The sequence below is a fragment of the Sciurus vulgaris genome (assembly GCF_902686455.1).
Source record: "Sciurus vulgaris genome assembly, chromosome: 10".
Classification (NCBI taxonomy): domain Eukaryota; kingdom Metazoa; phylum Chordata; class Mammalia; order Rodentia; family Sciuridae; genus Sciurus; species Sciurus vulgaris.
Window position 1 is genome coordinate 3774299 of NC_136470.1, and position 26781 is coordinate 3801079.

The window sequence follows — 26781 nt, forward strand, 5'->3', positions numbered from 1 at the left end:
AAATGCCACTGGAACGCCTCAGTACAGGATCAGGGCCACTGGCCTGCTTAAAGGGACCTGCGGTCAGTTCTTTTGCACGCAGGCCACACTGCCCCCTGCTGGCTGGAGCGGCTCATCTCCCTGTTTCTGCTCTGTGGTGGCTCTGCCTTCTACCCGCAGGAGAGGGCTGATCCCCAGAAGCGAGAGAACCTGTCCGTCAATGAAGCTAGAATTGGGAACAGGTAGTTAGTGTAGAAATAGGGGATCGGGTCAAATCGAGGAAATGGAGGCCATAAAGTCATCTGCCTCTGGAAGTTGGAAACTGCCCCTGGAAGAAGGGAATGTCAAGGATCTCCGGAGCCCATTGATCACCAAATTTACCTGCCTTTATCAATGACTGCAAACAAGGAGCTGCTAATTAATGCCCCTGGGCCCTTGCCTGCCTGAATCACCTTGGCCCTCCCCCTGCCCATGGCTTCTCACTGAATGCAAAACCAGGCCTAGTCGTAGGCAGGAAGGAGAGAGAAGGGGGGAGAGAACTGGAGAACAAAAGAGAATTTCACCTATAAAACATGTAGGGTGCGCTCACTTCTTGGGACTTTAGAACATCAGCCATGGCCCCCTTCTCCCTGCCAGGAGAAGTCTGTATACGCTTGCCTTGGCTGCTTCTCTAGTGTTCAATCTTCAACATTAGAAGGAGCAGAACTCGTCACCGGTAAACGGCGGTATCAGATTTGGAGGTCCCACCGAGACTTACGCCAAGGTAAGTAAGCTTCTCTCTCCACGCACCCCACATCTGTTTGAGGTGCATCTTTCTGTCTCTTTATTTTTGGAGGACAAAATGGGCACCCGTCGGCTACTTAAATGCAGTTAGTGCAGCCGCCATTCTTAAGACTCGGGTGAAAGGTTTCCCGGCCCAGGCAAGTTTCCAACCACCTGCTCTGTAGGCATGTTGGACTCTGCTGAAGCCGTTTCCTACTTTTCTGTCCAGGCCCGGAGCGCAATTGCCGCCAGTACACAGTGGCCCTAGTCCTGATCTGCCCAGGATGCGTGGAGGTGGAGGAAGGGTTGGAACAACTGCGGGGTTCTCGGCCCGGGCTACTCTCGGGTGGACCCCAAAGGTTCCTTCTCTGGACTCCCCCTCCTGACGCCCTGAGGGGTATCCAGGGTGATCGGTAGACGAATGGCACTGAGGGAAAGCGCCAATTACCTTTGCCTCAGTATGGGCCACACAGTGCACAACACTCCCGCACATCCACTCCCTCCTGGATGCTCCCCTTCCCTTGCCGGTCAGACCTTAGGAATTCAAACTGTAGGATTAAGGCCTGGATGATTAGTATGAAAATGCCCAGGTTCCCTTTGTCCGCATAGTTAGCCTTCACTAGTGTAGACACTAGAGTCTTCCATTACTGTTCCTGTGCTTAAATGTGCTCACCGTGTTCTCTTTAAGCTGCAAGAGGGAGGCATTTAAAAACCCCTCTCCTGAGACCCTCCAAGCAAAGGGCGTTATACACCTAACAACCAATAGATGTCCCCTCACCCTCCGGAGATTCCTTTAGTCTACAGGGCAAAAAGATAGGCAAAAGGCACGCTTTTTTACTTTTGTCATCGTTTTTCACAATTAGGAGTTTATAGTGGCAGGAGGAAAGCAGTAGTGCCCTTAAGTCTGAATCCTCCCAGGGTCCCTAGCACAGGGCAAACTAGGACCCTAGCACTTTGCCAAAGGAGGCCAGAAATAACTTTGGCAAAGCCAGGTAGTGAGAGACGGGTTTTTTCCGGACCATAAGGAAGCCAAAATTAGGGAGACGTCCCTAATATTTCTAACTCAGAAGGGAGCTTCTCTCTCAACAGTATTGCCAGGTTCACCACTAGCCTGCATACTGCTAAATTGCAAATGATCAAGAAAAATGCCTTTCATATGTTACCATGCTTGACATCAATGATCTCTACCATGAGAGGAGAATGCCTTGAGGAATCGCCTACTAGGGAGGAAGACCAAGGGGACCCTCCCAACTTAAGACAGACAAAAATGAATTTAGGGAGGCTCTTGGAGGATCCTAATAAATATTGAGATGTTTTAAAACTTATGCGAGGTATGACTTCACCTGGAAAATTATGCTATTAACCATCTAGAGCACAGGCAGTTCCCAGAAACCATCCTAACTGGGATTTGAATAATGAGTAAGATGCCTAAAAAAACTATTATGCAGCCTTCAGGAAAGTCCTGCTATTTTCATAGAGAGACTTAGGAAAGCAATAAGAAAACACACCACTCTGAATCCTGAATTCATAAAGGGCCACCTACTTTTAAAGTATAAATTTGTCATTTAGTCAGCCCCAAATATTTAGAGGAAATTACAAAAATTGGCACATGGCCCTGATCAATCCTCAGATGATCTTCTCCAGCTTGCATCTTCCGTATTTTTTAATAGACATCAAAAGGAAAAAAAAGGGAACATATAGGCAAGGAAAAGGACTTATTAAAGATCATTCAAACTGATAGAAACTTTTAATGCCTTGCAATAGTCCATGCAATTCACCCATTTTAGGAGTTAAAAAGCAAACTGCCTAGTTCAGAACCTTAGAATAATGAAGCAGTAATTCCCCCCACCCTGTAGTTCTTAATCCATACACTTTCATCTTGGATTCCAACTGCTGCTTGGTTTACTAAGTTAGATTTAAAAGATGACTTTTCCTGTCTGTGCTAGACTCTGAGTGGCAATTTCTGTTTGCCTTTGAGGAACCAGATACTGTATCTCAACTAACCTAGACAGTATTGCCTCAGGATTTAGATGGCCCTCACCTGTTCCGGACAAACCTTAGCTAAGGACTTAACAAAATTCAGAGATACAACATCTGTAATTGTTCTCCAGTAAGTAAATGACTTTATGTGCCTCCACCCAGGAGGAATATCAAAAGGCCATTACAGAAGTCCTAATCTTCTTAGCTAATAGGAATTATAAGATCTCAAAAAATAAAGCTTAATTATGTCATCAATAGGTTCAATACTACAGAAAATAGCCACCATAGGACAATATTCTGCCCCAGGTATATCAAGAAGGGGCCTTACTTCAAGCTCCTGTCCTCCGCTTACCTATGAAGCAAGATTTAACCTGTTAGTCACAAAAGGGAAAATAAATCCTGGATAAGCAGCCATAGGCAGCTCAATAACCAATGGCATATCTCAGTGAAGAACTTGGCAAAGTAGCTTCATTCTCAAAAGTAATGGAAAATAAGTTCTCATAATTTTCTTTGACATCCAACCTGTCCTGATGAGATGGCTAAAATGCCCTAGGCACAAGGTTTTTGTTAATAAAGGAAGCCTAAAGGCTCAGTAGGAGACCGGTCTCAAACCCAAGGGAAAAAAAAAAAGATAAAAAGAGCCTTATCTAGACTCCAGAAAAAGTAAATTTTATGTTACTTCACTAAAGTAATTAACGGCCGTATCATTTTTCCAGGACTCTTGTTTTTTTAATTATTTGTTTTTTTGAGCTCATGATTTTTTTGATCAGTTCTATTTTTTATTCAACTAGAGTTTTTGAACATCTGTTACATTGCAATGGAGATTCACCTATAAAGTTACAAGGCCTTGATTTTGTGTTATTTGTATGTCGTGCCATCTGATGTCATGTTTTGTCTGTATCAAAAATGAGCGCTCCTAAAATTAAAATTTAAAAAAAATGGATCCAGATACTCTCAATTCACGTGATTTAAAAAGGTTCAAATTGGGTAAACTAATAAAAGTAAATGTCTTTGAAAATAACTCGCAAGTCTCTAGGTGGTCAAGCTAATAAAATATTGATGTTAATAAAGTGTCTAATATCAATTGTTTCTAGGACTTTTCTTCAACAGGGAAGAGACAGCAAATACTGTTCAGGACACTTGTCTGATATCTTGGTTTTTACAGAATAAGTGAATTAGAGTTAACATGTATGGGATTACTCAAATGTGTTTGTAGAGACATCGGATTAATTTACAAAGTTAAAATGCTAATTGTTAAGTAACATCGAGTACTTTTAACTCCTTAAATTCCATGGGGTATCATACTTAAACATTATCGGTGTTTTCATAGGTTGGTAAATAAAAGGGTTTAAACTTGCTTTGTGTCATCACTAAACTAAAAACAAGGTTACTAAGTTATGTCCTAACAAGTGCAATTCTATATACAAAGGGTCCCAAAGTTTCAACTGTGTTTCAATTAGAGTACTATAAACAACAGAATATTTAATCTTATTAAAATAGAGTAATTTATCTAAATTCAGGAATTTCATAAGAGTTGTTTCAGAATGTGAACAAAAAGGGGTCAACAAATAGGAAAGAGAAAATAAAAGGTTCTGGGTATGGAAATATATTTAGTAAAAGGAAAAATAAAATGTTTCTGGGTAAGAAAGTGCTTGTGTGATGAAATATATGAGGGTCTAAGTAAGTGCTAAGAAAGTCTATGTGTAAGTAAAGGGCAAGTCTAAACAAGTTTGCGTGTAACTAAGTTGGTTGGATGTATGTGAGACAGCTAAAGCTATTTAAGGTTTTTCCTAAGGTGAAATACTAATGTTCTGATATAAACCAAAGTTTAATCTATATGGTAAAATGACATGGTAAAATGACAAGGATTTGAAACACTAATTTACTCTTTGTGTCTATTAAGTTTTATTCTTTAGAACAATTAGTCTTAAAAATTGGAGCGTATACAATTATGGTTAAACAACTGTTATAGAGTATTGTACTATGTTACAGAGTCTACATTTTTCTTTAAAAACTAAATTTGGTAAGATAAAAATGTCAAGGTAATTGTGAAATGGTTACTAGTTGTATATTAAATGTGTTCATATTTTTCAGGTACACAAGTTTTTAAAGCAGGGAATTTATAAAGCTGCTATTCTCCAGATTAAACTTGTCTGTAATGGTAATCTTAAACTTATAAGGAGTAAATTTTATCGGGGATTTATTTCTATCATTTAATGTTTTATTATAGGACCTGTTATCAATAGGGTATATGTAAAATTTGTTACTTTTTACACTGAGATAAAAAATTTCAAATATAAATGTGTTTATAAATGTTAGAGCCTGACTCGTTTAAAGGTTAATATTGTGAAACATGAAAACATTTTGCCCCTTCCTTTATCACACAAAAGGAAAGTTAAAAGCTCTCTCAGCCTTTCTTTAATTCATGTTTTAGATATAATGTTAAATTGTTTTAACTAGTGTTCATATAGACTCAGGAAACAATATATGTAAACTTCTTAAAATGACATTTAAGAAAGAAGGAAAGAACAACATCAGAATTAGAACACTTAAGATCTATAAGAGTCAAGAGCCTTACCTGAGATAAGGCTCTGCCTCCCACCTCACTGTGTAGAATAGCTCCAAAATAAGCCAGACTTCAGCTTATTTAAAGTTATAGTCAAAAGATTGGTTTTTGTTGTAAAAGTACTGTGATCTCAAATAGGGGATAGAATGTGGTCCTCAGTCAAAACTCAAGATAGCTATTACACAAACAAGATATATTTTTACTCTTGCTAATTTCATTTAGTAGAACTGTTACCTGTTGATGTTTTGCAGAAGTAGCTGCTTCAGGAACACACAACCTAGGTAACTTGTGATAATAAGCCATCACCTATAGAATAGATAGTGGTAACTTCCAGTACTAATGCAGACTCCAGTTAGATAAAAGGGTAAATAACTGTAAAGTTATAGACATTGAAGTTAAAGCCCAGTACTCTTACTTTATGACTGGTGAGACTGGCTTGCTGGATAATTAAGATCAAACTTAGAGATTGGAGTTAAATACAGAGGTCAAGAAAAGTCCATATTTGGGTCTTGCCCTCAACGTCAGCCTGAACCCAGGGAATAAGAGAACTTCTCTAAGGAGCGTTGCAACTCTGGGTCACACAACCTCCTGGTCAAGGAGATTGTTGAGACTAGAGGATGAAAAATCACCCAGTGCATCTGCTGCAGAGGAGGGTCATGGAAAAAGGGAAACATCCCTTGATGCTTCTAAAGGAAGCCACCTCGTCAAGAGACTCTGCCTAACCAAAGTCACTGGTGGAACCAGGAAGCCGCTCTTAAGTTCTGTACGAGTGACCCCTGTGGGAACTCAGCTGACTCTTTAACAAGACAGGAACCAGGTCAATTTGACCAGCTTGATCTTAGATACCCAGCAAAACAGTTAAAACCAAAATATATCTATTCTTGGGCATTTAAAGGAAATAATAGTTAAATGTAACTTAAGATGTACACTTGTACTAGTCCACTAGAATAAAACTGGAAGCTACAAATGAAAGAAAGATTCTTCAGCAAATGTGCCTGATAACTATCAAGAGAAACCGCCAGAGTCAGAAGTTTTAGTCAGTTTAAGACCTTTCTAAGCTACACAGGTATGATTATCTAGCCCTAAGTAACAGAAGTATAGAGATCTCTACTAAACACAGGTTATACCAATAAAGGTATATTTTACAAAATCAGGTGACATTAAGTAGCTTAACTATATTTTCTGGGGACATCAATGACATTAAGAGTTAAATGTTGTGTTTACATTCCTGATAACCTGGACAATGTTAAAGTCCCCAAATAAAGGCCTTGTCCTCTCCAGCCTTTGCTAGGCCTAGTTATGGGAACAATTTCTCAGTTCTTCCACCTCCTGGTGAGAGATTGACTTCTGTCATTTTCATGATACTCAGTGGCATGTTTCAGATGCTGCAACATTTACTTTGTACTAAACTCATTTCAGTACTCATGTCTTTTTGTTCTATCATAGAAGCACCCACCCCCAGATGACTTTACAACCTGCTCTACCCCAACCAGGCTTCTTCCTGGGACCCCTCGATTGACCCGATTTTTAGAAAAGGAACTCTGAAGCTGCTTGCCCCACACCACCCACTTCCAGCTCGAAGAAGTCAGAGCGGTCATCGACCTCCTTCCCCAGCAGCATGGAGTTCCTAAGATTAGAGGAGGGAATGAAGCTAGAATTGGGAACAGGTAGTTAGTGTAGAAATAGGGGATCGAGGAAATGGAGGCCATAAAATCATCTGCCTCTGGAAGTTGGAGACTGCCCCTGGAAGAAGGGAATGTCAAGGATCTCCGGAGCCCATTGATCACCAAATTTACCTGCCTTTATCAAGGACTGCAAGCAAGGAGCTGCTAATTAATGCCCCCTGGGCCCTTGCCTGCCTGAATCACCTTGGCCCTCCCCCTGCCCATGGCTTTTCACTTAATGCAAAACCAAGCCTGGTCATGTAGGCAGGAAGGAGAGAGAAGGGGGAGAGAGAACTGGAGAACAAAAGAGAATTTACCCTATAAAAGATGGAGGGTGCGCTCACTTCTTGGGGACTTTAGAACATCAGCCATGGCCCCCTTCTCCCTGCCGGGAGAAGTCTGTATTATTAGCTTTAAATAAAACCTGCTTAATATGCTTGCCTTGGCTGCTTCTCTAGTGTTCAATCTTCAACATTAGAAGGAGCAGAACTGTCACCGGTAAATGGCGGTATCATCACCACCAAAGATGTCTGCGTGGTAACCAGGGCTGTCAGCGCCTCCTCGCTGGGGAGGCTGCAGGGAGCCCAGGAAGCCATACCCAGCCCTGGCCCATCCGGGGCTCGCGGATGCCCTCATGGCCTCTGTCCACCAAGGCACTTGCATCTACCACCTGCAGGAGGCTGGACTGGTTCTGATACCGCCGTTTACCGGTGACAGTTCTGCTCCTTCTAATGTTGAAGATTGAACACTAGAGAAGCAGCCAAGGCAAGCAGATTAAGCAGGTTTTATTTAAAGGTGATAATATAGACTTCTCCTGGCAGGAAGAAGGGGGCCATGGCTGATGTTCTAAAGTCCCAAGAAGTGAGCGCACCCTCCATCTTTTATAGGTTAAATTCTCTTTTGTTCTCCAGTTCTTTCCCCCCTTCTCTCTCCTTCCTGCCTACGTGACTAGGCCTGGTTTTGCATTAAGTGAGAAGCCATGGGCAGGGGGAGGGCCAAGGTGATTCAGGCAGGCAAGGGCCCAGGGGGCATTAATTAGCAGCTCCTTGCTTGCAGTCCTTGATAAAGGCAGGTACATTTGGTGATCAATGGGCTCCGGAGATCCTTGACATTCCCTTCTTCCAGGGGCAGTCTCCAACTTCCAGAGGCAGATGTCTTTATGGCCTCCATTTCCTCGATTTGACCCAATCCCCTATTTCTACACTAACTACCTGTTCCCAATTCTGGCTTCAGTTCCTCCAACCTGGTGAACTCCAAGATTTGCTGGGCAACTGATGTCACCGCTTACAGCTCTCGTCATGTTAGGTCCTCCGGGTTTATGTGTTGCACCTGGGATGTACCACGTCTGTTACCAGCTGCCTTTGCAAGGAGAGCGAAGAAAGTTGGGGACTTTGTCCCTTCTCCACTGGCCATCGTAACCTGTGACATGTGAATGAGATGCCTCTCCTTGGGTAACCCCCTTCAAGACCAGGTGCCCAAACACGAGCGCCTGAGAGAAGTCTCTGGTGTGTAGCCCTGCAGCCGCCCAGGCCTGGAGAGGGAGCAGGTGTGGCCTCCTTCCTCCTGGACACATGCTGGGAACCAGTGCTGGGAAGGCGACAGTGGGGGGCGGGGGGGAGGGGGGAGACAGGTGTAACGCAGCACTCTCTAGTAGGTGCCTTAAAAAAGAAAGAAACCCGTGAGACTAATTTTAACCATGTAATTTATTTAGCTGGACATATTCAAAATATCATTTCACTGAAACTTTTTTTTGCAAGCCTCTTAGCGCAACGTCTTCTGGCTTTGGATCTCGGGCCCTTCGGCTGGTTCAGGATGACACCCTCCGGAGATCCGTAAGCAAGTCTTTCTGCACAGACCTTATTCCCGAGTGAGGTCACGTTCTGAGGTCCTGGGTGGACAGGAATGGGGGACACTGTCCAATCCATACCACCGGTGAACCCTTGTTTGGAAGGGGCGAGACAGGAGAGAGGCTGCCCACGTGTCTACACCGTGGTTGGCACCCAGGGTCTCTCACAGACTCTCACGGTGGCGGTGCTCGGGAAGGCCACGGGCCCTGCCTCAGCCGCTCTGCAGTCTCGCCTGTCCCCTGGTCCCTCTGCGGCCCCCCCATGGCTGGTTGGAAAAGCCCTGTGGACACTCGTGGTGGCCAGGTCTGCTCCGCGTCTGGTGACCAGGCCCGTGTGGGGTCTGCCCCAGGCCCTTCCCTTCTGCTGGCCTCACCCGGGTCCTCAGAATGGCAGCACCGAGCACCGAGGAGGTAGAGCCTCAGGCATTGTGGGCACAAAGGGTCAAGGTGCTCTTCTTGGCTCTGCGTCTTATCCTCAGCGGCTCCTAAAGGTCAGACTCGTTGGGACCCCCTCTGCGTGATGCAAATATTCGCTCAACCTGGCTCTAAAATGAGGATTGCTCTGTCCTTCTTCTTAGAAATCTGGAAATGGGTTGGTTGGATCCACGTATTTTACTGGGCTGTTGAGGACCAGGGTACCTTCTGTCTCTCTCGGCTCTGCCCAAGAAAGCCTTTCCTCCAGGGACAAGAAGGCTGCAGGGACTCCATGTACGTATCGCACCATCCAGGAGAAAATAAGGCCGGCTTCCAGAGCGCCTCTCAGAAAAACAGCAAGCCTTTCCTCCCGCAGGTGACCCTCTGCTTTGACTCCCTGGCAGGAAGTAGGTGGTACACCTGTCTCTAAACACATCTCTGTGGTCAGGGGAATTCTGCACACAGACAGCTTTAGGGCAGAGTGACTCTGGATGATCCCTGGGGTAGGAGGAGGGACTCACCTGGCTGGCTTACAATGATCGTGACCATCTCTGCAGCATGTGTAGGTCCACCCCGCCTAAACTGTGGTCTTTACAAGATGGGGAGGGACAGGATGTGGGGAGCAGGTCTGGCCGGACAGCGAGGTCAAATCTGGCTTTACCCCCAGAAACATCCCAAGGAAATGCTCAGAAATGCCAGAAATGATTTCTGCACAAGCATATTCATTTTGGATTTCTTTATAATTGGAAACCATCTAAATTGGAGTGTAAGCATCTATTTGATGGTGTTACCATCTGGCAGTCTGGGTTCATTGTCTCCACTTAGCAAAGAATTGAGGAACAGGACACAGAGATAGCAAACAAGCAGCAAGTTCATTGCAAAAGCGACAGAGACAGACTTCTCCAGAGACAAAGGCCCAGAGCTGGGAGTCCGGTGGGGGACTGGCCTGAGCTTCCCATGATCCCTGGAGTTCCCTCCTCTCCTTCTCCCCTCCCCTGTCCTCGCGCTCCTCACCTTATTGATCGGTGCACCCTCTGTCCACGTGTCCAGTTTTTCTGTTGGGTCCCTACTTAGAAGCGCGTAGAGAAGTATCTGTCTGACTGGGTCCCCCCTGTGTCCACCAGCACTTGTTCAGGCAGGAAGGCGACCTCAGCAGAAGACCCTCCCAGCTCCCCTGTGCCTGCCCCGCCTGGCCGCCCAGGCCCTCTGCATCTCCCTCGATGGCGTATCACAGAACCATTTAAAGAGCATTGTATTACGTGGGAAAACCCGAATCACATTTTCAAGGACCGGTGTGCAGTGCCAGCTTGGTTTGGAATCTGGGCACATGGGCAAAAGAATGAAAGAAATACACCAAAAAGTCTATCATCTCTGAGAAGCAGGCTTTCCGTTTTCTTTTTGTGTTTTTCATATTTTCCATGCTAATTCGATAGGCAGGAATTACTTATGTGTGTCACTATCCTAGGACTCCTGTCACAAAAAGCCACACCCTGAGCAGCTGGGGCAACAGAAATCACTTGACGGCTCTGGAGGCTGGAAGCTGGATCAGGTGTGGCAGGGCCCCTTCCTGCTGAGGGTTTGAAGGGAGACTTGGAGCTGCTGGCAGGGCTTTTGGGGACTGGTGTTGTGACTCGTCTCCAGTTGTGTGGGGACCCGTGACATGTCCAGGCTTGTGTGTGCACTCCCTGCCGCTGAGCTGGAAGTGAGCTGGCGACAGGCTCCATGCTGCTGCCCCCTGAGCGTATCTGGTGGTGGGGCAGGAGGGCATAGAATCAGGCGAGGAGGCAGCGTGTCCTTGGAGGTGAAGGGGCAGCTGTGTTGTCCCCTGGGGAACCCGCAGGGCTGCTTTCTCCCCAGATGATGAGGCACCAGAAGATGTGCTCCAAAAAGGGTCCACTCTGAGGGCAGAGATGTCTGGGACACGGGGACTGTCTTCCCTAGAGCGGTGTCTTCGTGGGAGGTGACAGGGTGAGGCAGGGCCTTGTGTGCTGGCCTCTGCCATGTTTGAGGAAGCATAGCCCGTGTGTGGTTCCATGGGGGCTGAGACGAGGAGGACTCTCCTGTGCCCAGTGGGTTGCGTTACTCTGGGGCCCTTTGCCTGCTGGTCTGAGTGAGCACATGTTCCAAGGCCAGCTTCTCCCTGCCCCAGAGTCTCTCCTGTGAGGGGCGGGGAGGGGTGGATGGTGGGTGAGTGGTGGGTGGGTGGTGGGTGGATGGTGGGTGGATGGTGGGTGGGTGGAAGGTTGGGTGAATGGGTGGATAGATGGAGGAGGGGTGGTTGGGTGGGTGGTGGGTGGATGGGTGGATGTGATACCGCCGTTTACCGGTGACAGTTCTGCTCCTTCTAATGTTGAAGATTGAACACTAGAGAAGCAGCCAAGGCAAGCAGATGAAGCAGGTTTTATTTAAAGCTAATAATACAGACTTCTCCCGGCAGGGAGAAGGGGGCCATGGCTGATGTTCTAAAGTCCCAAGAAGTGAGCGCACCCTCCATCTTTTATAGGTTAAATTCTCTTTTGTTCTCCAGTTCTCTCCCCCCTTCTCTCTCCTTCCTGCCTAGTGACTAGGCCTGGTTTTGCATTAAGTGAGAAACCATGGGCAGGGGGAGGGCCAAGGTGATTCAGGCAGGCAAGGGCCCAGGGGGCATTAAGTAGCAGCTCCTTGCTTGCAGTCCTTGATAAAGGCAGGTAAATTTGGTGATCAATGGGCTCCGGAGATCCTTGACATTCCATTCTTCCAGGGGCAGTCTCCAACTTCCAGAGGCAGATGGCTTCATGGCTTCATTTCCTCGATTTGACCCGATCCCCTATTTCTACACCAACTACCTGTCCTTAATTCTGGCTTCAGATGGATGGATGGATGAGTGGGAGGTTAGGTAGTTGGGCGGATGGGTGGATGGATGGACGGGTGGATGGATGGACCGATGGATCTTTCATTCTCAGTAGATTTTTCATCCTCTTGTTTGCTCTTCACACCTCTGCCCAAGTTCAAGGTCCTCTGTCGGGTTGCCACACTCACTGTTATGCTGTCCCCATTCGGGATTTCACGACACTTATGCTTCTCTAAGGACACGATTTTCTGTGTCACCTGCAGACTGCAGAAGCCAAGGTCTAGGGGCAGGGGCTCCCCCTACGGGCAGTCGCCCCGTGGTCCTGTCGCTAGGGCTCAAGGTAGCATTAGGGTGGAAGTAGCCCCTGCAAAGAGAGCTGCAGAGGCAGTACTGGGACAGGGATAGGTGCCCAGGCTGGGCACAGTGGCTGCAGCTACCATGGCTTCTCTCACAGCTGGGGAGCCTGGAAGTCCACGGTCACGGGGCTTTAGGACTGTGCTCTCCAGGGGTCTGGGGCCAGACCCTCCCTCCTCCTCTTCCAGCAACTCCTTGGTGCCCTCAGCCCCTGGCCACTGTCCCTCCCGACTCCTGCGTTTCCAGGGAATTCCTCCGTGTATCTCTTCTCCCTCAGCTGCTGGACTCAGGGACACCCCACTGCAGTCCGACTGGTCTTCCTTGACTCTGCCTGGGAAGACCCGGCCTTCCAATCAGCTCCCCTCTGTGGGCCGTGGATGGGCCTGCACACCTCTTTTCCGGGCACAGGCTTCTAGAAGAGAAGCTCCAGCTTCACTCCCTCCCCCACCCCACATCTGGAGCCAAACCCAGGAAAGTTTCCCCAGGGAAAGTCTGGTGGTGGGAAGCCAGGCTGCTGCCCCAGGCAGCAGTTGTGAAACCTCAGGAATGTGCAGCCTCAAACTTCCTTAACCTGAGACAGTGAGAAATCCCAGCATCTGAGAACAGCGCCTGCAGCTGTGCCTGCCTCCCCGTGTGGATCTCTGCGGCCTTCAGGTGAAGGTCTTTCAAGCCCTGCCAGCGCACCTGCCCCGAGGCCCCACTCCTAGGCTCCTCCCAGAAGTCAGCAGGCTCAGTCGTGGGGCTCTGGCAAGAGCAGCCTCCCAAATCCTGTGGGGTGTTGCTGTCAGGGTCTCTGCTTGGGGCTGGTCCTCACCCACCACTCGGTGGCTTTGGCTCAGAGCCCCCACTGCCCCGGTCCCATCTCTGTCCCAGCCTACTGCCCACCAGGGGCCTATAAGCCCTTGGCTTCATGCTAGAGAGGGCAGCGACCAGGTCTGGAGAGGCAACCATGCTGGGAAGGGGCTGGAGGACCTGGCTGTCCCTGGGGAGGTGGTCAACCAGTGGGGGGGCAGCCGGGGAGTCAGCCTTAGGCAGAGTCTCCCTGGGGTCCTTGTGTAGGATGGGCTCCTAGGCAGGCCCCGCCCGGGTTGTGGGGCTAGGTGACACAGGCAGGCTCTCAGGAGGGGCTGTGACTTCCTCTTCTTGGCCTCCTCTCCCGGTTCCCAAGGTGAGTAGGATCACCTCTGGGATCCCTTCCAGGTCCTGCCGCTACTTGCCTCTGCCCCAGGGGATGGGGCCGAGTCTGCTCAGAACCAACAAGCACAGCTTGTCCTCTGCCTCGGGGGTGCCGAGTTCCTAGGCCCCCACCCTCCTCTGCTCAGGAGGACCGCAGGGCAGGCCCCGGGGCCAGGACTCAGTGCCACGCTCCCGCCCCACATCCCTGCAGGACTGTCACCGTCCGGAAGTTAATACTCCAAATCCAGGACAGCGTTTCCTTCCCAAGGGGCCCACCAAATCGTGTGGCCAGTCCTGCCCTGGTCTACGGGGAGATGGAGGTTCCCCCTTCAAAGTCAGAACCCAGGCCGGGAGGGGAGGACGGGGAGGAGGAAGGACGCCCGAGCCACGGGGCAGGGGGTTCCAGCGTGAAGGGCAAGTGTGCTGGGAGGGTCACTCGGGCACATCACACCCTGGGCCGCGCTTCCAGGTTTGGATGGGGGCATGGAGGGCATGTGGGGAGGCAAGAGAGGCACTGGGGGGGACCGGGATCCTGGCACCACGCCTCTCTTCAACGAGTCTGCAGCCACAGTTGGGGACAGGCAGTTAGTGGAGAAGTAGGGGATCACGTCCGATGCAGAAAGTGGAGGCCAGGAACGCCAGCTGCCTTTGGAAGTTGGAGATGCCCTGGGAGAATGGAACGTCAAGGACTGCAGGCTGGGAGCTGCTAATTAATGCCCCCTGCGTCCTTACCTGCCTGAATCACCTTGGCCCTCTCCCTGCCCATCGCGTCTCACCTTATGCAAAACCGGGCCTAATCCCGTAGGCAGGGAGGAAAGACCTATAAAAAGGACAAGCTTTGCTCATCCTATGGATTCCCCTTCGGGTCCCCTCCCTCCACCGGGAGAAGTCTGTTCTACTTTCTTAAATAAAGCTTACTTCCTACTCCACACCTGCCTCGCTGGGCCTGCTCCTCTGGCGTTACACTTCAGCACCTGAGAAAGCAGGACTCGTCACCAGTAAACGGCAGGATCAAGTCCCTAAAGCGAAGTGCAGAGGGCTGTGGTGGTCGTCAAGGGGCAGGGCCTGGGGAGCCCATGTCCGAGGCTCTGACTTCGCCCATTGGACAGAGGACACACTGGGGGCCCACCCGCTGTGGCTTTGGTCTTCTCTTCCTGATGGTGTCCTCACCTGACTCGGGCGTCACTGTCACCACCCCGCAGGCTGGCCAATCCCTCTACGCCTGGCCCCCAGGTCCCTGCAATAAAATCCACCACACGTGCCCTAGGCTGGGAAAGTCCCTCACGACAGCTTTTGCCTGCCTTTTTTTTTTTTTTTTTTTTTTTTTTTTGGTGCCAGGGGTGGGACCCGGGGTCCTTTACCCGAGCCACCTCCCCAGCCCTTTTGTGTTTTTATTTTGACACAGGTTCTCACTAAGTTGCTGTGATGCTCGGGACCCACCCTCCCGAGTCACGGGCTCACAGGTGTGTGCGGCCACGCCTGGCTCTGGGTGTCTCCTGCAGGTGGTACGCACCACTGTGAAGCCCCAGGCTGGGGTCCTCGCGTCGGCGGACTGCACTGCCATCCCATAGTCTTGGGGCAGTGTTTGCAGGCTGTGTCCGTTGGGGGCCCAGGGTGGGGTCCAGCGGGGCTGGCTGGGGGAGACTGGCGCTGAGGTCCCCACCGCACCGCACGCACCCAGCGTTCAGCCTGAGGCCAGGGGCAGAGCTGTACGGTTTCGAGTCGGGCTCTCAGCACCGAAGTGCTGTCTTAGGCACCCCCACCCCGCATCCTGCAGCCGGAGCGTAGGAAGCAGTTAGCAGCCCCACAGGAAGCTCAGGTTGGTGGAGGGTTTGCGCCCGGCCCCTCTGCAGCTCCTGGAGGCCCTGCCTCTTGTCCCTTTGTGCACTCCTGGCCCAGCCACCTGACTTGAGGTCTTTCCCTGTCAATCACCAACCCTGGAGTCAAGCCGGGATCAGAAATAGAACAAAAAAGAGGGAGAGAGAACACAGGGAGAAGTAAGTCGGAAAGGTAAGATGGAAGCAGTGGAGAGAGGTGTGAACCTGAGCCGAGGTGAGGGAGCCGAAGGACGAGTAGGCGTGGGAGAGGTCACGGAGGGGTGAGAAACGGGCACACACCAGCACCTGCACCTGCCCGGTACAGTGCCCTGAACGGACGTCAGTGTTCTTTCCTTTTCCTGTGGGAGGAAGGGAGGCACAGAGAGGTTGAGTGGACTTCCTGAGATCACACAGCCAGTGGTGACAGAGCTGGGACTATCCTATCAGCTAGGCGATGTGGGGTGGGGCCTTTGGGGAAAGCTCCACCTTCCCCTCCCGCTCCCGGGAAAGCCTAGGGCAGAGTCTGGGGCTTGTTTTCAGGCAGGACCTCTTAAAGCATCCATTTGCTGGCTGAGGTGTCCTTTCTCTTTTGAAGCAGACCTGGAGAGTTCAGGTAACAGGCTGACAACATTCCAGGCCTTTGGGGATGAAGTCGCGGAAGATTTTTAGATTTTTGAGGTGACGAGGGCCAAGATCCCCAGGATGCGATCTGGACGCTCCCTGCTTCAGGTAGGGCTTGCTCCTGTGGAAGGGTGTGTGACTGGCCCGGGTTAGCTGTCCTGCCTACACGGCTGCAAGGCCTCTGTCCCAGGAGCTGCAGGGACTTTGCCAAGATGCCCGAGTGAGTAGCTAAGGGCAGAACTGGGAGAGATGCCAGGAGGTTTGTTTTAAAGTATTCAGCTGCTCCACAGGGTCCCTCGAGGGTTTGGCTGGCCTGAGACCAGCTGGCCCAGACACCAGTCTCAACCCACCTGGCCCTCGGCCCCACCCTCTGTCCCTGGAGCTGGTTTGAGCGTGTCCCTGGCAGCCGGCTTCTGCTGGGAGGAGCAGAGAAGCAGGTGAGGCCCGGGCACAGCCAGACGGTCTCACACTGGGTGGGGTGGTGGCAGTGACCTCGCTGTGGCTGTGCATCCCACCTAAGCAGGGTGAGGGTCAGAGTGCCTGGCCATGCAGAGGGACCCGGCCACAAGCCGGAGTGGGGCCCCGGGGCTTGGAGCTGCTTTGAGATGGCCGGACCTGATGTGTTTCAGGGGCATGTGTCCAGCTGAGCTCCGGCCCCGTCTGCGTCTGCCAGGTCCCAGCTGGGGTGCGGGAGCCCAAAGGGATGCGCTCCAGGAGAGAGGCGAGCTCTGGCTTCCTGCCCATGGCTGTGGCGGGAAGGCTGTGGGCTGGCATGTCCCTTGCTGGCGCTGAGCGTGCAGCCCGAGCCGTGGAGCGTGACAAACCAACCTGCACAGAGGGCTCCACAGGCTGCGGGCCCCAAGCTCCTGTGGGTCAGGGGTGCCACCTGCTCGACTGCATCTTCTTCCTCGGGGCTCTCAGGCTCCTGGCCATGGCGGCCTCCCTGGCACAGCTGCGGCTTCAGCCTTCACCACGGTGTGCAGACTGAGAGGCCCGCGAAGGGTCTGCGAGGGCGAGTCAGACCCCTGCAGAGACCTCCCTTGGCTCTGTCGCTTCGCTGTCCTTGGAAACAAGTCAGGGGTCCTGCGCCCCTGCAGAGGGACCACACAGGATGGGACTGCCAGGCGGTGGCCTGCGGGAGGCCCTCTGCACCCAGGGTGGGCACGGCCGGGCAGCAGCAGCAGCAGCCTTGACTGCCCAAGTGCTGGTTACGCGGCAGCCGGGCGGCTCTGCAGGAGGGTCGCTCCAGCCTCAGCGCGCCTGTCTGTCCTCTTGGTGCCACTGAATGTCTGATAACGCAGACATGGAGACGGTGAGGGCTGAGGGACCCTCCTGCGTGGTCAATGCAAGGGAAATGGGGCTGCCCGCCTTTCGCCCTCTGGGCCTTCATGAAGGTGGAGGGCTGCTCTCACGGGGAGGTGGCCTGGGCGCAGTCAGGATGGAAGGGAGGGACCGCCACCTAGTGACCGGGATGAGCATGTGTTCCTTGGAGAAGGGCAGGGGCCACGGTGAGGGTCCCCGGATGTGCAGGCAGAGGCGCGTCTCACCTGACCCTCACGCCTACGTCTCGGGGACACGGCTGTGCTGGGCAGCCACCCTGTTGCCACACAGCCAGGGTTCACTCTTGGTAAAATGACCCGGCCTCAGTTGACAAGTGACGGAATATCAGTGACGAAGCTGCTGCTGTGACTACACTCAGCGGCCCGGCCAGTCTTCTCCAGGAGCTTCTGCCCCTCCTCGGGCACCTCTGCACACAGGCGGGACGAACCACAGGAGCAGGACGGACCAACACGCTGCATGGTGACAAGAGAAGATGCCCTGGCGACACATGGCAGAGGACCCCAGGGCGGGCCAGGGCCCTCGGTGCGGCACTGAGGCCAGCACTGCTGTGGGTGAAAACGCAGCCAGTCCTTCCCGACAGGCCTCCTGCTGTCACAGTGCCGGGCTGGGCCAGGCCAGCGCGGGCCCCAGGGCGGCCAGCTCTCTGCTTCTCATGCCTGGTTGAAAGGGCAAAGAGGCAGAGCTTGGGCTCAGACAGCCTTGCTCCCGGCACGCTGCTCCTGCCTGGGCGCTCGCCCTGGGGTGCTGGGGTGGCGGCACATGCTGGCTCAGAGCTGCGAGGCTGCGCGGGTCCCTGTGGCTGCTGTGACGGGGACCACGGACGGTGGCCTGTGCTCTTCAGCCTTCTCTCACCTCACAGGTGGCTGAGAGAATCAGCGCGTGGACAGGAAAGCTTCGTCTTGGCCCACAGTGCTGGAGGGTCAGCCCGGGGCGGGGGCCCATTGCTCTGGGCCTGTGGTGGGGCAGCCCATCGTGGCGGGCAGGTGGGGCCCAGCCATGCCGCTCCTCTCGAGCTGGGATGTGAAATGCACGTCCGTTGTCTTCAGCCACCTGGTCTGTACTGTTCTCTTACAGCCCCCCCTTCTAGCTTTGTTTCCTTGTGGTCGTTGGCTTCCTGGGCCATTGCTGCTCCCGTCTGCTTACCTCCGTCTCCCCAGGCCTTCTTCCTGTGCGTGGCTGTGGATTTTCTTCTTTAAGGGCATCAGTCATGTTGGACCAGGACCAGCCGGATTCCAGGCTGACTTGTCTTTCTCTAATTACATCTGCCAAGACCCCTTTTCAAGATAAGGCCACATTCGCAGGCACCTCGGGTTGGAGCTGCAACGTGCTTTACAGGGGACACAATTACATCCATATCACCCCAATGGATGAGGCCAGGTCGGAACTCCAGTAGCCCTGGACGGCGGTGTTTGTGAGGGAGTCTGCAGCTCAGCCTCTGCTCCTTGGGGAATAGACCACTGTGGCCACAGCATAATGAAATGCCGGGATTCCACCCGGAAGGGAACCCAGATCCCAGGTGAGAGAACCAGGAAGGTAGAAAAGCTTCAGGGTCCCAGTCTGTAATGAGACAAGGAGATTATAGGAATGGTTGCAGTCGTGTGTTATGCAGTGGTCGTGAGCTGTGTTTGGTATTTGCCTGGACTTGTAAAGCTAAAATAAAGGCCCCAGTGACAAACGTGCTGTGTGGCAGGCTGACACTCTGAACAGTGCCCATGTGATCTTTACCTGTGATTCGAGCGGGGGCTCCTACCCTAGTGGTGTTCTGGTCTTGATCAGCGAAGACCAGAGCATGGCCGGCTGAGAATCACCAGTTAAACCCCTGGACTTCCGGAGCAAACTGTCCGCAGCACCGTGACCAGAGGACTCCACGTCGCTCTGTCTCTTGACTGCCCTGGCTGCTGTCCACTCCATCGCTGATTGCTGATCCACCATTGTCACCGAGGCCAGACGACTGACCACCTCTCCCGCGGCGATGACTGCCTCCCAGCCTCCGGCTTATGGGACACCCGAGGACATCCGAAGACACCCGAGGAGCCGAGAGTGGCTACGGCTGAGAAGAGTCCCCTCGGTCTTGCTGACTGACTTCTTGGCTAAGAGACGTTGCACTGAGTAAGTCCGGGGGACTGGACTCTAGTGAACACGGGGTGAATCTTCAATGTATGTGTGACTTGCTGTCATTAGGAAGGTTATGTTGAGTGTGCACTGCGTGAGTAAAATCCACATGTTGGAACCAAACTCGATTCCTCTCTTACTCACCGCTCACGACACAGTCAGTATTTAGTGTTTGGGTCATTGGACCCGGAAGGTCAAAGTTCACACCTTCCAAAGGTTTCAGACCATTAGGGAAAGGATCAGAACCACCTTCGGGGAAACAGATGTGGGCCGGGGTGTGATGTCAGGGCAAAAGCGTCTATGACGGAGGCTTCGTGGTGTCGTGGCCGGAATCTAAGTTCCAAGCCTAAATTCCTTCTTCAGAGTTGCTTGCCACTGCGATGCAGGAGATCATCTTAATGGCAAAACATCTTCAAATGATGTCAAGGACCTGTAACAGGAGAATCGTGCTGGGGATCAGAACAGGATGCAGCACGTGGCTACTATTTAAACTGAAGTCAACTGAGAAAGCTGCAGGAGCAGAACACGTCCCCTGGCCTACTTGTGCCCTGCTGGGTGGCCCAGCTGCACCTCCACGGCCCTGGCTTGCTTGCTTTGGGGATGCCACCTGAAGGCCAGGAGTCCTCTTCAGGGCAGCTGGCTGAAACTGACGGGATCTGAGCCCCTCCCGAGGGATCACCAGACCACCTGCCTTCAGGATAGGAGAAGACATGATAGTACCTCCCTTCATTAGCCCAGCCCGCCCCTCATTTCCTGTGCCCCCTGTCTATAACCTCTCGACCCCAAGGGGTGGAAAGCTGATTTGCAAGGTTCTCACCCATTTTAACCTTGGCCAAGAATGGAAGCCTACTTTGCTGCTCAATCCATGTTGGGTCTTGCTATTGGTTCCTAATTGCAAGAGGGAAAGGGGACCAGCTTTTGGGGGCCAAAAATTAGTAACGGAAGGTCACTGTCTGAACTTCTCCTTCCCTTCTCCCAAAGTCCTGCGGGTGGCAGATTCCTGCTCTGCCCGGGAAGGAATGCAGAAACAGGGGAGTCTGAACTCCCAGGCCTTGCCAACTCCCCACTTACCCCACTAGGTCACACCCACTCCTGTCCAATCCTGCCTCTGCACTGCTGTCCACTTGTCATCAAACCTAACACAAACCAGGAGCAGAGGCACACCCCTGGGATCCCAGCGACTCTGGAGGCTGAGGTAGGAGGATTGCAAATTTGAGGCCAGCCTCAGCAACTTAGTGAGATCCTGTCTCAAAATACAAAATAAAAAGGTCTGGGATGTACATCAGTGGTAGAGCTGAAGTCAGAATTGGGGAAGGCAGTCAGTGTAGAAATAGGGGATCAGTTCGAATCAAGGAAATGGAGGCCATTAAAACCATCTGCCTCTGGAAGTTGGAGACAGCCCTGGGAGAATGGAATGTCAAGAACCCGCAGAGCCTATTGATTACCAAATTTACCTGCTCTTGTCAGGGACTGCAGGCAAGGAGATGCTCATAATGCCCCCTGGGCCCTTACCTTCCTGAATCACCTTGGCCTTCCCCCTGCCCCTGCTTCTCACTTTATGCAAAACCGGGCCTAATCCTGTAGATGGGAAGGAAAGAGATAAGGGGGAAAGAATAGGAGAATAAAACCTATAAAAAGGACAAGCTTTGCTCATCCTATGGATTCCCCTTTGGGTCCCCTTCCTCCCCCCGGGAGAAGTCTGTTCTACTTTTCTTTAATAAAGCTTCTTACTTTCTAGGCTTGCCTCAGCCTGCTTCTCTGGCGTTACACTTCAACACCTGAGGAAGCAGGACTCGTCACCCGGTAAACGGTGGTATCAGAGCAACCTTGGGGTCGATCCCCAGCACCAAGGAAATGAACGAGAGCCACAAAAACCCTAAGCATAAAATGTGGCTTCCCCTGGGGTCTCAGGGCCTTCACCTCGGAAGGCTTCCGGTCATGTGAGCCTCTGCTTAAGTGAATATACCACGCTTTTCTCCTGTCAACTGCCATTATGCAGGAACAGCGTGGCCCTAGTGATGGGTGAGGAAAGGCCCTGCTTTCTCCCCGTCGCTGCCACCGATGCCATTCATTTTGCTGACGGGCTTATATCACAAACAAGGCTCTTACAGAACAGAAGCAGACTTTGAAGTCATACCCACAACGTGGCCCGGAGAAAGGCAGGCTAGCGGCGCACCCCACAACCACAACACAGGGAGAGGATTCTCAGAAAATGCATCAGAGCCTCACAGCACTCCCTGGGGGTGGGGCTGAAGCCAGAACTGGGGATGGGCAGGCAGTGTAGAAATGGGGGATCGGGTCAGATCCAGGAAATGGGGGCTATGAAAGCCATCTGCCTCTGGAAGTTGGAGACCGCCAGGGGAGAATGGAATGTCAAGGATCTCGGGAGCCCATTGATTACCAAATTTCCCTGCACTTCTCAGGAACTACAGGCAGGGAGCTGCTACTTAATGCCCCCTGGGCCCTTGCCTGGCTGAATCACTTTGGCCCTCCCCCTGCCCCATCCGCTTCTCACTTTCTGCATCTCACCTGCAAAACCAGGCCTAGTCACATGGGCAGAAAGGAGAGATAAGAGGGGAGAGAGTTGGAGGAGAAAAGAGACCTTAACCTATAAAAGATGTAGGGTGTGCTCACTTCTGGGGACTTTAGAACTTCAGTCTGGCCCCTTCTCCTCCCAGGAGAAGTCTGTATTATCACCTTTAAATAAAACCTGCTTCATACGCTTGCCTTGGTGTGCTTCTCTGACATACTTGAACACCGAGGAAGCAGAACACTGGTAAACGGCAGTGTCAGGGAACTGGGTGACTTCTCTCCCCTGTTTACAGGGGCTCTGAGCTGTAGGGCTGGTGGGCCCTTGTCCCTTGTCCCGTGGGGCTGAGGAAGACAGCGCTCGCTCTTCCAGACCAGGAGGTTTTCGGCAGCACCCCAAATCTTTTGTGTGAGCAGGTGTTTTGCTTTTATTTGCCCAGTTGGCCCCAGGAGGAGAGGAGCATGCCTTCACAGCGCCCAGACACCTCTCAGGGTGAGCAGAAGCCTCTCCAGGACTAACCACCTGGGGGCAGAAATGGCCCTTTGAAGTCTTTCTGCTGCTGGGTCAACGGTAGCTCTCAGGTACTGCAGGAATCATTAACACATCCTGAAGAGAAGGACACAGAGGCCATTGGCCCTGCATCATAGTGACCCTATTTGGCAGTTGCTTAAAGCTCTTGGAAAGTCTGAAGCCTCCATAGTCAGGGAGGCAGCTGAATGCTGTCCCGCCCTGCAGTTTCCCAGACTGGACAGTAAGTGGCAGGGCTCGAATTTCAAAGCGGTCTCTTAACACCTATTGTCTGCTGGACCAAGGAGCCCTGGGGGTTTAGGAAGACGTTTCCTTCTGAGGACACAGAAATCTGGTGTGAGCCAGACCACTTCCCCAGAGTCACCCCAGAAGCCCCTCTGTCCATGTGGCTCTGTTTCCCTTTAAGGTGGTTGCCACCTCCCTGTCTTTGTCTAATAATCAACCAGCATTAAGTGTCACCTGGTGGGAACAGAATATTCCAAAGACGTCATTACCCAGCTCCAGTTGCTAAGCAACAGCTCCTTCACCTGAGATGGACAGAACAGGTTAGGGGAGATACCAAAAGGCAGCCTTCTGTTTCAGGCTGTCCCATCACCCCTGGGAAGGAGACAGGACAGGGGAGCCTCTCTTGGGGCCACCCACTCAAGTGGCAGCATTGTCCTCTCTTCTCCAGAGTCCTCAAATCCAGTGGGCCTGACAGTGATGTCCTGGGCGTGGCCCGGTGTGTGTTACCAGGTAAGTCCCCAGAGAGGAACTCTGCTGTGTTCTCTGGCCTGTCATTCAGCCGTCTCCTCATTACTATAGGGAAAGCTCATACGCCACGGGAGGGTGGCCCATGGGCTCCATCAACGGCGGGACCTCAGCTTGAGAACTGCCTCCCTGGCCTAGGAAGGGCCCTTGATGCCAGGATTTGGTGCCTGGTGACCGCAGTTGTCAACTGTTCACAGTGGGGGTTAGCGATGGGGGTGCTGCCCTGCTCTCCTGAGCACCCCTAAGAGCCCAGGGCGGGAGGCAGGGCGGGAGCAGGGCACAGGAGCAGGATGGAAAGTCGGCTCTGCTGTTCCCAGGCAGGCCGTGCAGCCCTGGGCCAGTCGGTCTTTCGGTGCCCCTTCCCTCTCTCCCCTAGGAACCGCCCAACAGAAGAGTTTGCTCTGAGGTACCCGACAAGGTGTTCATGATCACCATGTTTGTAACAGCAGCGAGAGGAAACCTAGGAGCACCATGCAGAGAGGAGTGGCATTACTTTGGCACGTCTGTGAAAGGAAGTACTACGCAGGCCTCTAAGAGAACGAGGGGAGCTGGTGTGTGGTGGTGGAAGGGAAGCCACGGCGTTTTTGAAGTGGGCCCATTGCTGAGGTGTAAGCACACTGTGCGGCTGTGAGGACAGGCGCCTGGCAGTGGGAGTGAGCATGTATGCCGAGCCCCCGCACACGACAGAGCGTGGACCTGGACTGAGCTCCCCAGCACCTACTCAACTCACTGCTTATGGAAAGACGGAGGTTAAATGACCGATTTATTTAAATCAGGGTCCAAGTGAAGTTCACAAAGCATGTGGCTGATGTGCCTCTTAAGTCCCTTTCAACATGTGGCAAATCTCTCCTTGGATACTGTCGATTTCTTGAAGAAATTTACTTGAAGTTACTTGAAGTTACTTGTCCTGGGGAATTTCCTGCATTTGGGATTTGTCTCTCATGTTGTGTAAAATATTTCTGCACCATCTCTGTTTTCTGTAAAATGAGAGAAGATCTACAAATCTACTGAAACACAGGTTCAACTCGCCGGGCAAGGACCCCTCCAGGAGACACTGGGCCCTGCAATTCCCTGTGCGTCCTGCATGAGGCCAGGCGAGTCCAAGTGCCCGGCTCCTGGGGTGTCAGGCTGCCCCCCATGGCCCTCCGGTCAGCGCTCTGCAGTCGATGGTCTCCTGGCATAGCTCCCTGGTGCCCTGGGCAGGGAGCAGGGTGGTTTCCCAGGTCCATTGCCTGTGTCGGTGAGCTGGAAGGACTTTGATTCAGGGCCTATTTGCTTTGCCTCAAAAAGCTGCTTTTACAGGAAAGGCCAGATATATGACTACTTCATTCTTTGTATCAATATCTGGAGTAATTTTTTATGCCCAAGAAACCTCCAAAGATTTCCAATTATAACCTCACACATGCACATAAAATCACACGTATGCTGTTATATATCACCATATTGTATGCATATGTGTCTGATTGTACGTGTATGGTATCTGTGTGCTCTCATGGGTGTGTATTTTTGCTGTCTTACTCTGCACCAGTGATCACTCTTGTGCAGGGTGACAGCCCCTCCCTCGGTAGGCCTCCAACATACCTGCCGCTTCTGACCAGCACTGCACCGTGTCACCGACAGAGAGGCCCGTCTGCCGTCTGTTCTGCAGAGTACATCGCGGCCCCTTCCAGGGACCGATGTAGACCACTGTCCCATGTGACTGGTCTCCTCATGCCCATCCAGGGCTCGGTGTTTGTTTTTACCAGCTTTGACATCGCTGTGACCAGAATGGTTTTAGAGGAGGAAAAGTTCATTTGGGGCTTTTGGTTTCAGAGGTCTCAGTCCATAGACGGCTGACTCCATTGCTCTGGGCCTGAGATGAGGCAGAATATCTTGGCAGAGGCTGTTGAGGAGGAAAGCAGCTGAGGACATGGCACCAGGAAGCAGAGAGAGACCCTCCCCATCAAGAGCAAAATATACACCCCAAAGCCTACCCCAGGGACCCACCTCCTCGGCCAGACCCACCCGCCCTCAGTTAGCACCCTGCTCATCCCGATCAGGGATGGATGTACTGATTAGGTCGAGGCCCTTATAACCTGACCATTTCACCTCCAACCCCTGGCACAGTCTCGCACGTGGGCTTCTGGGGGAACCTCACTCCTAACAGATCTGCCTGGGCTCTGGCGGTTTGGATGCTCAGCTGCAGCGGCACAGCCAGGCGTGGGGGTAGAGCCTGGGCTGCCTGGGGTGCAGGGGACCCTCCTCCCCCGTGCCCTCCATTCACACACCCTGTGTCTATAGGAGGCCTTGGCCGTGCACAGCTGGCCGAGGGATTTTGCCTCTCTGATTCCTTATGCCGCTTCCGTGGGGATCTTCTCTGAGAAGCAACACTAAGATCTCCACTCCTGGGGTCCACTGCCCCCGGCCATCCACAAGCCTCTCCCCAAGGCTGGCCAGCCCCGGATCTTCCCACATCCCTCCTTCCTCGCCCTGAAAACCTGACCAAGCCCTTTGCCACCTGAACCTGTGTCTCGCCCGCCCTCACCCTGGTGTGCCCAGAGCTCTGCCTGCGAGGGTTCCCTCATTGCTGTCCTCGGGCCGTCCCTGTCCAGGGCTGCACCCCTGCCAAGCCTGCAGTTCATGGGCCCAGATGCTTCTCCCCAACCTCGTCTGGCTGCAGTAGGTCCACCCTGGTCAGGGAGCTGGGGAGCTGGTAAGACGGTGGCTGTTCTGGGTCTGAGCAGGAGCTCACTTGCGTTCCTGGCTCTGGTGCTTCTTCTTACAACAGACTGCTCCTGAGCGGCCGCGCTGCACGGTGCGGTGGATCTGACTGCGGCTCAGGATGGGCAGCTGTGGCTGCAGCCACTTGGTGTCCTGTGCTCAGGGCCCAGTTGTGCCCCAGAGGCTGCTTTGTGAAAGGCATTTTCCCCCCTTGAGAGGAGGCCTGGCCTTGCGGGTCTGTGTAATGAAATGCCAGGAGCGGGCAGGGCTGCGTGAGGCTGTGGGAAGGAGTCAAGGTATTTCGTAAGACGAACAAAAACTTGGTGCTTTTTAAAGAGTGATTTACTACCATATCACTTGCACACCATCAAAAATCTGTGAAAAAGAAGGAAGAAAGGAAGGAAGGAAGGAAGGAAGGAAGGGGGGAGGGAAGGAAGGAAGGGGAAGGGAAGGAAGGAAGGAAGGAAGGAGGGGGGGGGGAAGGAAAGGAGGGAGGGAAGGAAGGAAGGGAGGAAGGAAGGGGGGAGGGAAGGAAGGAAGGGAGGAAGGAGGGGGGAGGGAAGGAAGGAAGGAAGGAAGGGAGGAAGGGAGGCAGGAAGGGAGGGAGGGGGAGGGAAGGAAGGAAGGAAGGAAGGAAGGAGGGGGGGAAGGAAAGGAGGGAAAGGAATGGAAGGAGGGAGGGAGGGAGGGAGGGAAGGAAGGACGGAGGGAGGGAGGGAGGGAAGGAGGAGATAGATCTGGGTGATGCAGTGGGCGTAGCCAGTCACCCAGGGAAAGCCCGGTCCCTTGTGTGGCACCAGGTCTGATGGAG

General features: G+C 52.4%; 1 long non-coding RNA gene across 1 annotated transcript; it reads right to left on the reverse strand.

Annotated features, from left to right (window-relative positions):
* Nucleotides 1–317: 317 nt before the first annotated feature.
* On the reverse strand, nucleotides 318–14412 carry LOC306638085. Its single transcript, XR_013757352.1, has 2 exons — nucleotides 14348–14412; nucleotides 318–461 (listed from the first exon to the last, which is right to left on the reverse strand). It is a non-coding gene; the product is annotated as an uncharacterized lncRNA (long non-coding RNA).
* Between the last annotated feature and the right edge of the window lie 12369 nt (nucleotides 14413–26781).